This window comes from Scylla paramamosain, chromosome 7 (genome assembly GCF_035594125.1).
Source record: "Scylla paramamosain isolate STU-SP2022 chromosome 7, ASM3559412v1, whole genome shotgun sequence".
Lineage (NCBI taxonomy): Eukaryota > Metazoa > Arthropoda > Malacostraca > Decapoda > Portunidae > Scylla > Scylla paramamosain.
In genome coordinates this window covers 10937501-10950304 of record NC_087157.1, presented here as the reverse complement: position 1 = coordinate 10950304, position 12804 = coordinate 10937501, and the positions used below count along the sequence as shown (strand labels likewise).

Genomic DNA, 12804 nt, shown 5'->3' with positions numbered 1-12804 from the left:
AAAAAAAATGAGGTGCCGGTCCCCGAAGCGAGTTAAAAGCGATCGTGAAAAATTAAAGAAGTGTCTTGAAACCTCCCTCTTGAAAGAGTTCAGGTAATAGGAAGGAGGAAATACAGAAGCAGGAAGGGAGTTCCTGAGTTTACTAGAAAAAGGGATAAATGATTGAGAATACTGGTTAACTCTTGAATTAGAGAGGCGGACAGAATAAGGGTGAAAGAAAGAAGAAAGTCTAGTGCAGCGAGGCCGCGGGAGGGGGGAAGGCATGCAGTTAGCAAGATCAGAAGAGTAGTTAGCATGAAAATAGCGATAGAAGACAGCAAGAGATGCAATATTGTAGCGATGAGAGAGGCTGAAGACAGTTAGAGGAGAGGAGTTGATAAGACGAAAATCTTTTGATTCCACCCAGTCTAAAAGAGCGGTATAAGTGGAACCCGTCCCTCTCCCCATAGATGTGAAGTATACTCCATACATGGACTGATAAGACGTACAGAGTTAGTAGCTGGGGGGATGGGGTGAGAAAAACTGGTGGAGACGACTCAGAATTCCTAACTTCATAGAAGCTGTTTTAGCTAAAGATGAGATGTGAAGTTTCCAGTTTAGATTATAAATACAGTAAAATCCCTCTCATCCGCCATTCGAGTATCCGGCAGCTTCAAGTATCCGGCACATTTTTCCCCGAGCCTTAAAATCAATAAAAAATCAATGTGTACTCATAAAATCAATTAAAATTCCCATGCGAGGCATACTTTGTCCCCTCGCCACCAGAACGCACTGCTTCGCGCCACCCGCGGCCCACTGCACTGTGTTTACACAGTGGCTCAGTCCCGCGTGTGCACTGTTTATGGTCTGACGCCTTCATCATGTCTAAAGTTGTAGAAAAGAGGAAGCGTGTTGTGCTTACACTTAAGCAGCTGATCAGATCAGCTGCTGATTAAGATCAGCTGATCTTTGTTATGGTAAGATGCGTGAGTGTAGGGTGGTGATTGTGGACATAATTTCTCTTCTATTCAAGTATCCGGCAATATTCAAGTATCCGGCATGTCGGCGGTCCCGTTGATGCCGGATAAGAGGGATTTTACTGTAAATGACAGACCGAGGATGTTCAGTGTAGAAGAAGGGAACAGTTGAGTGTCATTGAAGAAGAGGGGATAGTTGTCTCGAAGGTTGTGAGTTTATAGATGGAGGAATTGAGTTCTTGAGGCATTGAACAATACTAAGTTTGCTTTGCCCCAATCAGAAATTTTAGAGGGATCAGAAGTCAAGCGTTCTGTGGCTTCCCTGCGACAAATGTTTACTTCCAGAAGGGTTGGACGTCTACGAAAAGACGTAGAAAAGTCCAGGATGGTATCATCAGCGTAGTAGTGGATAGGGCAAAAAGTTTAGTTTAGAAGATCATTGATGAATAATAGGAAGAGAGTGGGTGACAAGACAACTGTCAATAGATTTAGAAGAACAGTGACCGTCTACGACAGCAACAATAGAACGGTCTGAAAGGAAACTTGAGATGAAGTTACAGAGACAAGGATAGAAGCCGTAGGAGTGTGGTTTGGAACTCAAAGCTTTGTACCAGAGTCTATTAAAAGCTTTTGATATGCCTAAGTCAACAGCAAAAGTTTAATCAAAATCCCTTAAAGAGGATGACCAAGACTCAGTAAGGAAAGCCTGAAGATCACCAGTAGAGCGGCCTCAACGGAACCCATACTGGCGATCAGATAGAAGGTTGTGAAGTGATAGATGTTTAAGAATCTTCCTGTTGAAGATAGACTCAAAAACTTTAGAAAGGCAGGAAATTAAAGCAATAGGACCATAGTTTGAGGGATTAGAATGGTCACCCTTTTTAGGAACTGGCTGAATTTAGGCAAGAAGGCAAGAATTTAGGCAAACTTCCAGCAAGAAGGAAAGGTAGATGTTGATAGAGTTGGAAGAGTTTGACTAGGCAAGGTGGAAGCACGGAGGCACAGTTTCAGAGAACAATAGGAGGGACTTCATCAAGTCCATAACCCTTGCGAGGGTTAAGGCCAGCAAGGGCAATGAAAACATCACTGCGAAGGATTTTAATGGGTAGCTTTAAGTAGTCAGAGGGTAGAGGAGTGGGGAACAAGCCCTGAATCATCCAAGGTCGAGTTTTTATCAAAGGTTTGAGCGAAGAGTTCAGCTTTAGAAATAGATGTAATGGCAGTGGTGACATGAGGTTGAAATAAAGGAGGGAAAGATGAAGAAGCAAAGTTATTAGAGATGTTTTTGGCTAGGTGGTGGAAGTCACGAGGGGAGTTAGATCTTGAAAGATTTTGACACTTCCTGTTAATGAAGGACAGACACTTGTTTAGGTCATGGGGATACAGATTGGTCCATTTGGACAAAGCCTATGTTAACTTGTACTGTACAGGACTACTTTTACATTTTCTATATACGTACATCGATAGACATTATTTATCAATATGACAGAACTAAATTTTGATATGTGAAATTTATGAAAAAAAACCCACTTGGGCCGGTTTCTTTTTTTTTTTTTTTTCATTTATTCTTTAATGCCAACCCTGTTCCAAAGTAATGTAACGTAATATAATGTTCCTTTTACGTTTATATTGCCAGTCTCTTTTCCGAATATTAGTTATGCTTTATTATTTTTTTCTTATTTTTCTTTTTTTTTTTTTTTTTTTTTCATAAGGTCTTAAACCTGGGCTACTTACAGTTCTGATGTCGGCAAAGAGCGCATTCTAATGTAATATGGGGTATGTTTTCAGTTTTGTGTGTTTGTGGATGTGATGAGTGCACTCTTTCTACACACACACACACACACACACACACACACACACACACACACACACACACACACACACACACACACACACACACACACTGCGAAGATGATGACTGGGATCCTTTCCCAAACACTGCATGGCTTTGAACAATTGAGGTGAATCATGGTACCTGTGAAGTGTAAGGGAAGAATAAAGTTATGCTCTCTCTCTCTCTCTCTCTCTCTCTCTCTCTCTCTCTCTCTCTCTCTCTCTCTCTCTCTCTCTCTCTCTCTCTCTCTCTCTCTTTTTTACACATATATCAAAATAGATGAGTTAGGGCAGTAGATCGTCGAAGAAAAATGATGAGCCGCGGAGGTAGTTTTCGTTGAGGGTAAACTGTGTTCGGCAGATCCCTCTTGGCAATATACCGCCATTCTGCTGGCTGTGGAAGGGGAAGACAGGAACGGATGATATCAAGTTGAAAATAATAGGAACAATAAGTACATAAATAGTAATAATAGCAAGAATGATAATAAATTAACAAATAAATGTAATGGAGGAGGAAATGAAGGACTTGTGCGTAAACTCAGGAACGATGAAGCTCACAGCAGCGGCTAGTAATAGGTCTTGGCGGAAAGGAAAAGATAGATTTAATCATAAACTTCGTACATGTATCAGATAATATAAAAGAAAAGGGTGTAGTCTCCTCCATTTCCTTCCACCTTTCCCAAAAATAAGTAAATAAAGGAAGAAATCAAGAAAAAAAAGTTGATGAATAATTAAAATGAAATAAAATATGAAAACTGCGACATTGGATGATTGTATCAGTACGTGTGACCATGGTTAGTGGAATTCCAGTGTTGTTTTGATCTAAAAAAAAAAAAAAAAAAATCTGCCTGTGCTATTTTCACGAGGCAGAATCAGAGGGGATCTGAAACTGCGCCACGGCTGTGACCTGAATTTAGATTAACGGTGTAAATAGAAGAAGCCATAGGTACCAGTTTTGCTCCCATGTACAAGAGGAGTCTTGAGCTCTTTCCGTGGATCGCAATATCTTGCAGCCCACGCCCTCTTAACACTTCGTATTCTGAAACACTTTCGTTCCACACTTCTGCTACTTTTAAAACTCGAGTTGAAGTGACACGGGTATTTTTAAAGGATGTTTTTACGGCTCTAGTGACAGATTAACCAAGATTTCTAAATTATCAACAGAAAAAAAAAAAAAAAAATTCTTGAGAGCCTGGCTTATCATTTCTGTGGTCTTTGAAAATAGTCGTGGTGAGAGAACAAAGCTTTTCTGAATACAGACCTTGGTGCTTTGATCGTACCTTGGTAACATTCAGAGCAGCATCGTTTGTCAAGACAAATTGAGTGCAAAGAGAATAAAAGATAAATTTAGTATTTTCTAGGCCACAGGAGTATTTAACATAACATATTTAGCATAACAATAAGTGAAAAGTTGTAATGGTTTGTGGGAAAAGAATTAGCAGGGAAAAGATTAATGTGCTATTGAGAAAAGTCTAACATGGTATAAGCCTGAGTGACGCAAAACTCGTGTGTGTGTATGTGTGTGTGTGTGTGTGTGTGTGTGTGTGTGTGTGTGTGTGTGTGTGTGTGTGTGTGTGTGTGTGTGTGTGTGTTGAGATGTTGCATGGATTTGATACACTGCTACTGGAAAACTCACTAACATTTTCATATTTTAATTAATAACCACTAACTATTTACATTTCTTACAAGTCAAAATTTTTCACTCGTATTCATCTTCAGTAAGAACACAGACATTATCAAATTTATAACACAACTAATATTCAATCAGCGCAATTAATGTTCAGTTAGAAAAACACACATGATATCAGCGTCACATCAATTACCATAAATATTTCGTAATTAAGTAAATCTTTGTACACTATGCAAACCTATCATGCCAAACATAAAACATTAATAAACATCCTACTCCTCTTTTAATAAGATAGTTGATTTCTAGACTTTTTTACGGTTTCAAGTTCCACTTTAAGTTATTCCGTCCATCTCGACCCCTCTCAGGTCAGGCTCTCTGGAACTTCTGGCTCTCTGTCTGCTACTGTTTGCTGCTGTCTGCTACTGAATTATTCCACTGTTACACGCCCAAACGATATACCCAAACGATTCTATCAATGATCCGCCCTTTAATCGTGGTGCTTCATGCACCTCTAACCAATCACGCACTACTTTTTTATCTTTTGACCAATCTGACACTACACAGGACCCTTCAGAAAATACCCTTGACAGACAGACTGCCTCTGGCCAATCAGAAATTAAGACAAGGTTCAAGGGGAAGTGTATGTAGGCGTTGATACGTTTCCATAGGTTGATCTATTTTCCCTGGTAATTTACTTTCTCTTTTCTCCTGTTCAGGCTCCACCTTCCCTCTCGCTCCGCCTTTTTGATACGGTACCCTATGTTAATCCTCTTGTCCTATAGAGGTGACCCGCTTTCATATTTGTTGTTTTTGGCTATAGTATTTTGTGCTAATTCCTTCTTATTGTTCTAGCCTGTTGTTTGCGCTCTCCGGTTCCCTATAGTTCCTTATAGTCCTGGACGTCTCGTAGGAAGGTGTAAATTACCTTTCCGGAGGGGACCGGCTTTGCTTCATTCATTTTCTGCATTTCTTCTTACTTATTCCATCTTCTGTTCTTTATTCTTCCTTATTTTGCCTTCTTTCTTCTTTTCCTCTTCATATTTATTCTATCTTCTTTTCCTTATTTTTCTTTTCTTTTCTTATTTCTTCTTTCTTGTTCCGTGACAACTCCGTATATACTGTGGTGTGGGATCACCACGTGTGTAAGTGTGTGTGTGTGTGTGTGTGTGTGTGTGTGTGTGTGTGTGTGTGTGTGTGCTTGTTTGTTTGTTTCCTTGTCCGGGAAAGGAAGACTGTGAGTTGTTTGTATGTTCTTTGTTTTGAGAGGAAAGGATGAGGGTTGTGAGTGTCATTGTGGTACAGAATCATGTGGTCTTCTTAGGTCTTTTAGTCTGCTGTGGTGACATTGGTGTCCTCGCTGGTGTCCGATCCGCTTGCTGCTGCTGTTGCTGGTGTCGAGGAGTGAGACTGCTTAGATGCGAGTTATTGGTCTATAATTATTCGTGAAATAGTTGTCTATAGATTATCTTTTATTGGACTCGGGTTAAGGACAGCAGTTTGGTTTGTTTCTTTTTCTCAGATATATTGGCCAGCAAGCCGCACATATATATAAAAATGACTGCACACACACACACACACACACACACACACACACACACACACACACACACACACACACACACACACACACACACACACACACACACACACACACACACACACACACACACACACACACACACACACACATGTAATAATAATAATAATAATAATAATAATAATAAACGGTTTATTATTTAGGCAGTTGACAAACTGCCAGTTGACAAACATGTGTGTGTGTGTGTGTGTGTGTGTGTGTGTGTGTGTGTGTGTGTGTTTGTGTGTGTGTGTGTGTGTGTGTGCAGTCATTTTTGTATATATGTTGCTATTGCTATATATATATATATATATATATATATATATATATATATATATATATATATATATATATATATATATATATATATATATATATATATATATATATATATATCACGCAATGTGGATATGATAAGGATGTGCATAGGTAGAAAGTACAGAATGGAACATGACACGGAGTAAATAGATGATGAAATGTGAAAATAATAAAAATATGATAGTTTGTGTGAGAGATAGAGAGAGAACGGAAAGAAAAGAAAACGTGAGAGACGTATTTAAGCGTGACAGAAGTAAAGTGTGTGTGTGTGTGTGTGTGTGTGTGTGTGTGTGTGTGTGTGTGTGTGTGTGTGTGTGTGTGTGTCAGGCTGAACACTACAAGTCACCTATGTTTTCAAAGTGTTGTGATAAGTGATTTTGATTTTTACTTCTGATTTGTACTTCCACTTTTTAATATTTCTTCAGTTTCCTTCTTCCCCTGATTTTTGTCTTCAATATTTTTCTTCCCTCATCCTTCAACTCTTCCTCCTCCTTTTATCTTCCCTTTTCGTTTCTCAATATCCTTTTAATATTCTGTCCTCTTTCTTTCTTTCTTTTTTTTCTTTTTTGTTCTAATTCCCCTATCCCCTTTCCTGCTCACTTTCCCTTTCCCGACAACCTTACCCATTTTCTTTACCATCAATTTACCATTCTATACATGTTCACCATTTTCTCTTAGCCTTCCTATTCCATCATCATTTACTGTATTCCCTCTCCCATTCCCCCTCCCTTCACCACCTTCACCACCTCGCCATGCCCCTCCTCGTGACGTCAAGAAGCGTCACCACCACCATCCAATCACAGCAGTTTCCTTGTCGGTGCTGCTATCTCATTTTCACTCATTGCCACCACTGCCTTCTTAATTAACGGTCACACCTTGCTTGTCGTATCCTTCCATGTTCATGTTTTGTCCTGTGCTTATGTTTTGTTTTCATTTTCGTGTTTAATGTCATTCCTTAGCTATTCCATCCTTGCTGGTTGTATCCGCAGTCACAGTGTGAGGTATGGCAGTAGTGTTGAAATTCTACTGATTTTGTTTGTGGTCACCTTTCACTTTTATCCTCTTCCTCTCTCAGCTTGGACTTGTCACTGTTTCCCCTATGATGTGTTTACTCCGTTTTCTCTGTTTACATATGAACTTTTCACTTGTAGTGTGTATCTTGTGTTTACCATTTGTTCTAGTAAGCTTCTTGATACTTGTGAAGAGGTGGTACCCAAGGTGTACCAGGGAAACACGATTGTAAAACTGGTGCAGTAGATTAATATGACAAAACAGTACAACAAAGATAAGTGGAGCTGCTTGGAGCCGCATGTATATCGCCCCCGAGGCACGGGCAGCATCTCCCCAGAGCTAGTGCGGGAGAGCAAGGCGGGCGCTGATACTTTGTGGGCCTTGGGATTTCCTGTAGGGGTGGACACAGCTGAGAACTGTTCGAAAACAATGATACTCGTATATTGCTCGGCTACACCTCTGCTGCGACCTTGCAGCAAATAACGCACGAAATAATGGGTGATGCAGGGCACTTTGGGTGGCATGCAGGTCATAGGAAATAAAAAAAATGATAAATGTATGTGTGTGTTGTCTGAACAAAGATTCAAAAGGATAAGAAAAATAACATGATATATGTGTATAAATGTGTAAATCGTGCTTATGTATGTAAGTCACGAGGCAATAACACAAACATTGACATCATAGCAATGTTCAGCAACAAAGAAGCTAAGCAAGGGACGTCAGCGGAAAGGCGGGAAAGCACACCGTCCCTAACCAATCACAGAGGCAGAAAAATACGTGACGTAACCACTGGGCACTCACAAGGCACACACAGGCCATGACGTAAAACAGGATGACCAGGAAACAGCAGCAGCAGGGGCAGATGCTGGATTAATGGGGTACGGTACGATTTAGCGCCGCCGTTTCAGCGCCCTTGTTTCAGCGCCGCCGTTTCTGCGCCAGACTATTCAGCGCTGCCGTTTCAGCGCCAGACTATTCATTGCCAGGTTATTCAGCTCTTTTGCGCTTCTCATTAGTCATAATAAGTGTCTTTGCCGTTCGTATTATCTTTGGATTAAAGATGAGGAGGAAACAAGGTGCAAACAGTTTACCCATTAATGACAAAATAATTATGACGTTTGACATTTATAGAAAGTAATCGTTTGTCTTAAAAAAAAAAAAGAAACAGCTAATGTCTCAATGTTTGTATATTAAGGATATCATTGCCATCTTTGTAGATAATAGAAATTATCTCAGATACTATGTGTATAACATACTAAACTACTAAAAAAAATAGTCAAGATTTGGCCATTATTATACACCTGGTTGAGCTTACCAGCAACAGACCGTGCTATAGCTGGGTGTGGAACGCTACTTGCCTGCCTGTTCCTCCCGGCTCCTGCTTGTGTTTGCCTGTTCCTGCCTGCTCCTCACCTCTATTATTCACTTTTGGAGCTGACGCCTGCTATTTTGATTTCTGTTAGACTCGAAATTTCAAAGTTTAACCCATGGCGCAATCAGTACAAAGCAAGAGAGGAAGAGTGAAATTCTCTCATGAAGGATATCTATATCGATTTCATAAATTAAGTAAGTCACAGAATGATGATAAATTTTGGCGATGCCGTGAAGATGGAAGATGCAAAGCCAGAATTCATACATTAGAGGAAACCGTAATTAAGATTAACGAACATACCCATCCCCCATCTGCAGATGAAGTCGAGGTGAAAAAGGCAAAAACAGATGCAAGACATCGAGCTGAGAAGACATGTAAGCCTCCAAACATTATTATTAACAAGTGCATAGAAAATATGTCTCAAGCTGTCATTGCACAATTACCTAATAGGCAAGCAATGCGTAAAATCATTCGGCAGGAACGGGATGAAGTCAACCAAGTTCCTGAAAATCCAAGTTCTATTCAAGAGTTAGAATTGCCTCACGAATACAAAATATACAAGCCAGCATCAGGAATAGAGGAAAATTTTTGTTTGATGGATAGAAGAACAGGCAACGATAAAATTATCATTTTTGGAAGAGAGAGCTGGTTGGAACATTTAGCAACTTCAAGCATTTGGTATATCGATGGAACATTTGCGATTGTACCACATTTATTTCATCAAGCATATATAATTCTGGTCAAGAAACATGGGGGCGTGCTCCCTGTACTATTTGCACTCTTACAGAATAAGCGAAATGTAACTTATATGAGAATGATTGAAATGATTAAGGAGATGGTACCAAATGCACGCCCCAATGTCATAAACTGTGATTTTGAGTATGCAGCTTTTGCAACCATGAAAACCTGCTTTCCTAATGTAGAAATCAGAGGCTGTCTGTTCCATTTCTCACAAAACTTACTAAAACAAATCAAAAGTATGGGTCTCATGGGTATTCCCGACTTTGCGTTAAATGCTAAAATGGTAATGGGACTTTCTTTTGTACCAAATGATGATAATGAGCGCTTTTAAGTTGGTTTGAAAATAATTATATTGGTCGTCCATATCGGAGAGTAACTGGGAGAAGACAACCATTGTTTCCCACACAGATGTGGAACATGTACCAACGAATTTTTACAAGAAGATAGAACCAATAACCAAGCTAAAGCAGCAAACAGACGTCAACGAAGGAAATTAGGAATGTTGCGGCCATCAGTATGGAACTTCCTCTATGGTTTTAAACGAGTCAAAAAGGGACGAGATGAATATTTCGAGAAACTTTTAACTGGACATGAACCTCAAATCAAATTACTAAAATACAGAAAAGCAGACGAAAGAATATAAAAAATTGTTTCTGAATATGGGGAAAGAAATGAAGTAGAATATCTACGTGCAATTGCGCACAATTTATCATACTAAGATAAATAATATCTTCTTTTAAACGATTTCAAATGTTTTTCATAATTTTTAAAATAAAGAATACCCTTTCTTAAAGATTCTAAATGTTTTAGATTTTAAAAGTGTGATTCCTTGAATAAATTATTTATTTGGTGGCGCTGAATTGGTGGCGCTCGCTGAATAGTCTGGCGCTGAAACGGCAGTGCTGAATAGTCTGGCGCTGAAACGGCGGCGCTGAAACATCGGCGCCGAAACGGCGGCGCTGAACTGGGCTATTTCCGGATTAATGGCGCTAATGAGCAGCACCGGCCAAGGCAGAACAGCACAGGTTGACGATGCGAAGACTGGCGGCTGAGAAGTCCAAAGTCTTGAAGCGACGGGAACAGCAGCACTAAACCAATCGATATTTCGCTCTTGACGTGTACTGACGGCTTGAAGAGTCCAAAGTCTTGAAGCAACAGGGATAGTAGCATAATGAGTTGTCGTACGGGAACACAGGCTGACGGGCAGGCAGGCAGGAGAAAACTTGACAAAGGTACTGAAGCAGGTGAAGAAGGCACCATAGAGACATGGTAGCATAGCAGTTTAGCCAGGGGACGATGAAGGCGCGGCCAAGGGGGGGTAAGGCAACGCACATGTGGCTGTGGCGGAGGTAAGGCAGCCAGGGACGACAGCCAAGGAAGCCACAATGCAGCAGGTAGCGGGTAGCAGGTAACACCAAAGCAGCTCAAGGCACACGGTGAGGTAGCTGGCACTAGTAAGATTCTTGATACTTTTTGCACTAGTAAGATTCTTGATACTTTTGAAGAGGTGCTGCCCAAGGTGTGCCAGGGAAACACGATTGCAAAACTGCTGCATTATATTAATATAATAAAATAGTACAACAAAGATAAGTGGAGCTGCTAGGAGCCACACGTGTGATATTATTCGCACAGCTTTGTACGCTGCCTCCCTCACCGGCCACCGCGTCTCCCTGCAACTCACACCGCTAGTCTGGACCCACCCCTGGGGGTTATCAGACCGCGGATATGAGCTCCCTTGTACTATACAGTTTTATTGTTAATATACGGCAACCTAATATAACTGTGTTTCAGTGGCACTCCATAGGCAACCCTGTATTACAACAACAAAACGAGCAAGTTAATCCTATTAAAAAATGGTAGCAGAGGTGGGATAAAGACAGCATGGCGCCTCGGTGTTGTGTCTGATACTCCTGCCCGATACACAAACCCTCCGCATACATGCACCGCTCCGGCTGCAAGCTACCTCGCCGCTCCAGCTTTTGTTGCTGCCTTGGCTTTTCTTCTGGGCCACCTGCTAACTATTACGCTACCATGTCTACGGTGCCTTCTTCAACTGCTTCAGGGCCTCTGTCAAACTTTCTTCTGGATGCCTGCCCGTCACCTTATGTTCCCGTCTGGTTCTACGTAACTTTGGAATCATTAAACCAGTCAAGTCTTCGCTTCAAGACCGACTGCCTGCTCCGGTCAGCTTATATCGTCGCCATGTGCTTTATTAGTGCAGTATTCTATTTTTTTTTGCCCGTACAGTGTTATTTTTGCAATTTATATGGCATAGCTAGTTTGAGGCACCCAGTGATAACTGTTTTCTTGGCTTGTGAATCGCTGTTGTACGTCACAGCCTGTGTTCGCCTTGTGAGTGGCCAATGGTTACGTCACAGATATTTCTGCCTCTGTGATTGGCTTCGGTACAACAATGTTTTGCGCCAAAATGCGAGCGTCCCCAGCTGAGCTTCCAAGTGACTGAACATTACTATGATGTCAATGTTTGTGTTATTGACTCGTGACTTACACCCAAATAAGCACGATTTACACTTTAAACACATCTTTCATGTTTATCCTAGTACACATGTGTGTCGTCCCCGAGGCACGGGCAAGATCTCCCTTTACTTAGCGCGGAAGAGCAAGGAGAGCACTAAGGGGTGGACACAGCTGAGTACACATGTGTGTCCTCCCCGAGGCACGGGCAAGATCTCCCTTCACCTAGCGCGGAAGAGCAAGGCAAGCACTAAGAGGTAGACACAGCTGAGAACTCTGTCCGAAGGCAATGCTACTTGACACATTTCGTCTCCTAGTTTATGATTATTTATTTCTTTATGGTGTGTTCCTTCCCTCATATTAACATCTTTTCCTCTCTCATTTTTAACTCAACTATTCTACCCTTTGATTTATCTGCCATCTCCAGTTTCATGTTCATCCTTTCCTTTCGTGGTTGATTTCCATAAGGTGTGTTTTTTCTCGCATATTAACATCCTTTTCTTTAATTTTCACCTCATTTTCCCCTGTGCTGTGTGGTATTTTCTTTGCTAATTCCCATCTACAGTGTCATGTAACTCTGATGGCTTAAGAGTAAGAGGAGGACAAGATAGACAAGAGTGAAGAATTGCTGGGATTTATTGGTATTGGAAGATACCAAGAGGCCTCTTATTTATTTGGTATTTAAGGACGTAGGGTTCGATGAGGCGTCGTGCGCATTGTCGGATGATCGAAGATTTCAGTCGTATCGAGTCAGGAGTCTGTGGGGGAGGCAAGGTGGCGCGTTATTAACAGTAAACATTGCAGCAAGGAAGTAAGTAAAGCTTTGAGTGATTATAATTTCATGGGGGACTTGTGCGAGGTGAGAAGAGAACAAAGAGAGGACAAGAAATGG

At 41.0% G+C, this 12804-nt stretch overlaps 1 protein-coding gene across 1 annotated transcript in view; it reads right to left on the bottom strand.

Moving 5' to 3' along the window:
• Positions 1-12532: 12532 nt before the first annotated feature.
• The window catches only part of LOC135101753 (compound eye opsin BCRH2-like), a 5193-nt gene continuing 4921 nt past the window's right edge, over positions 12533-12804 (bottom strand). The window contains exon 9 of the mRNA XM_064006027.1: positions 12533-12670. The gene's annotated coding sequence lies outside the window, so the exon portion shown is untranslated. The remainder of the gene's footprint in view (positions 12671-12804) is intronic.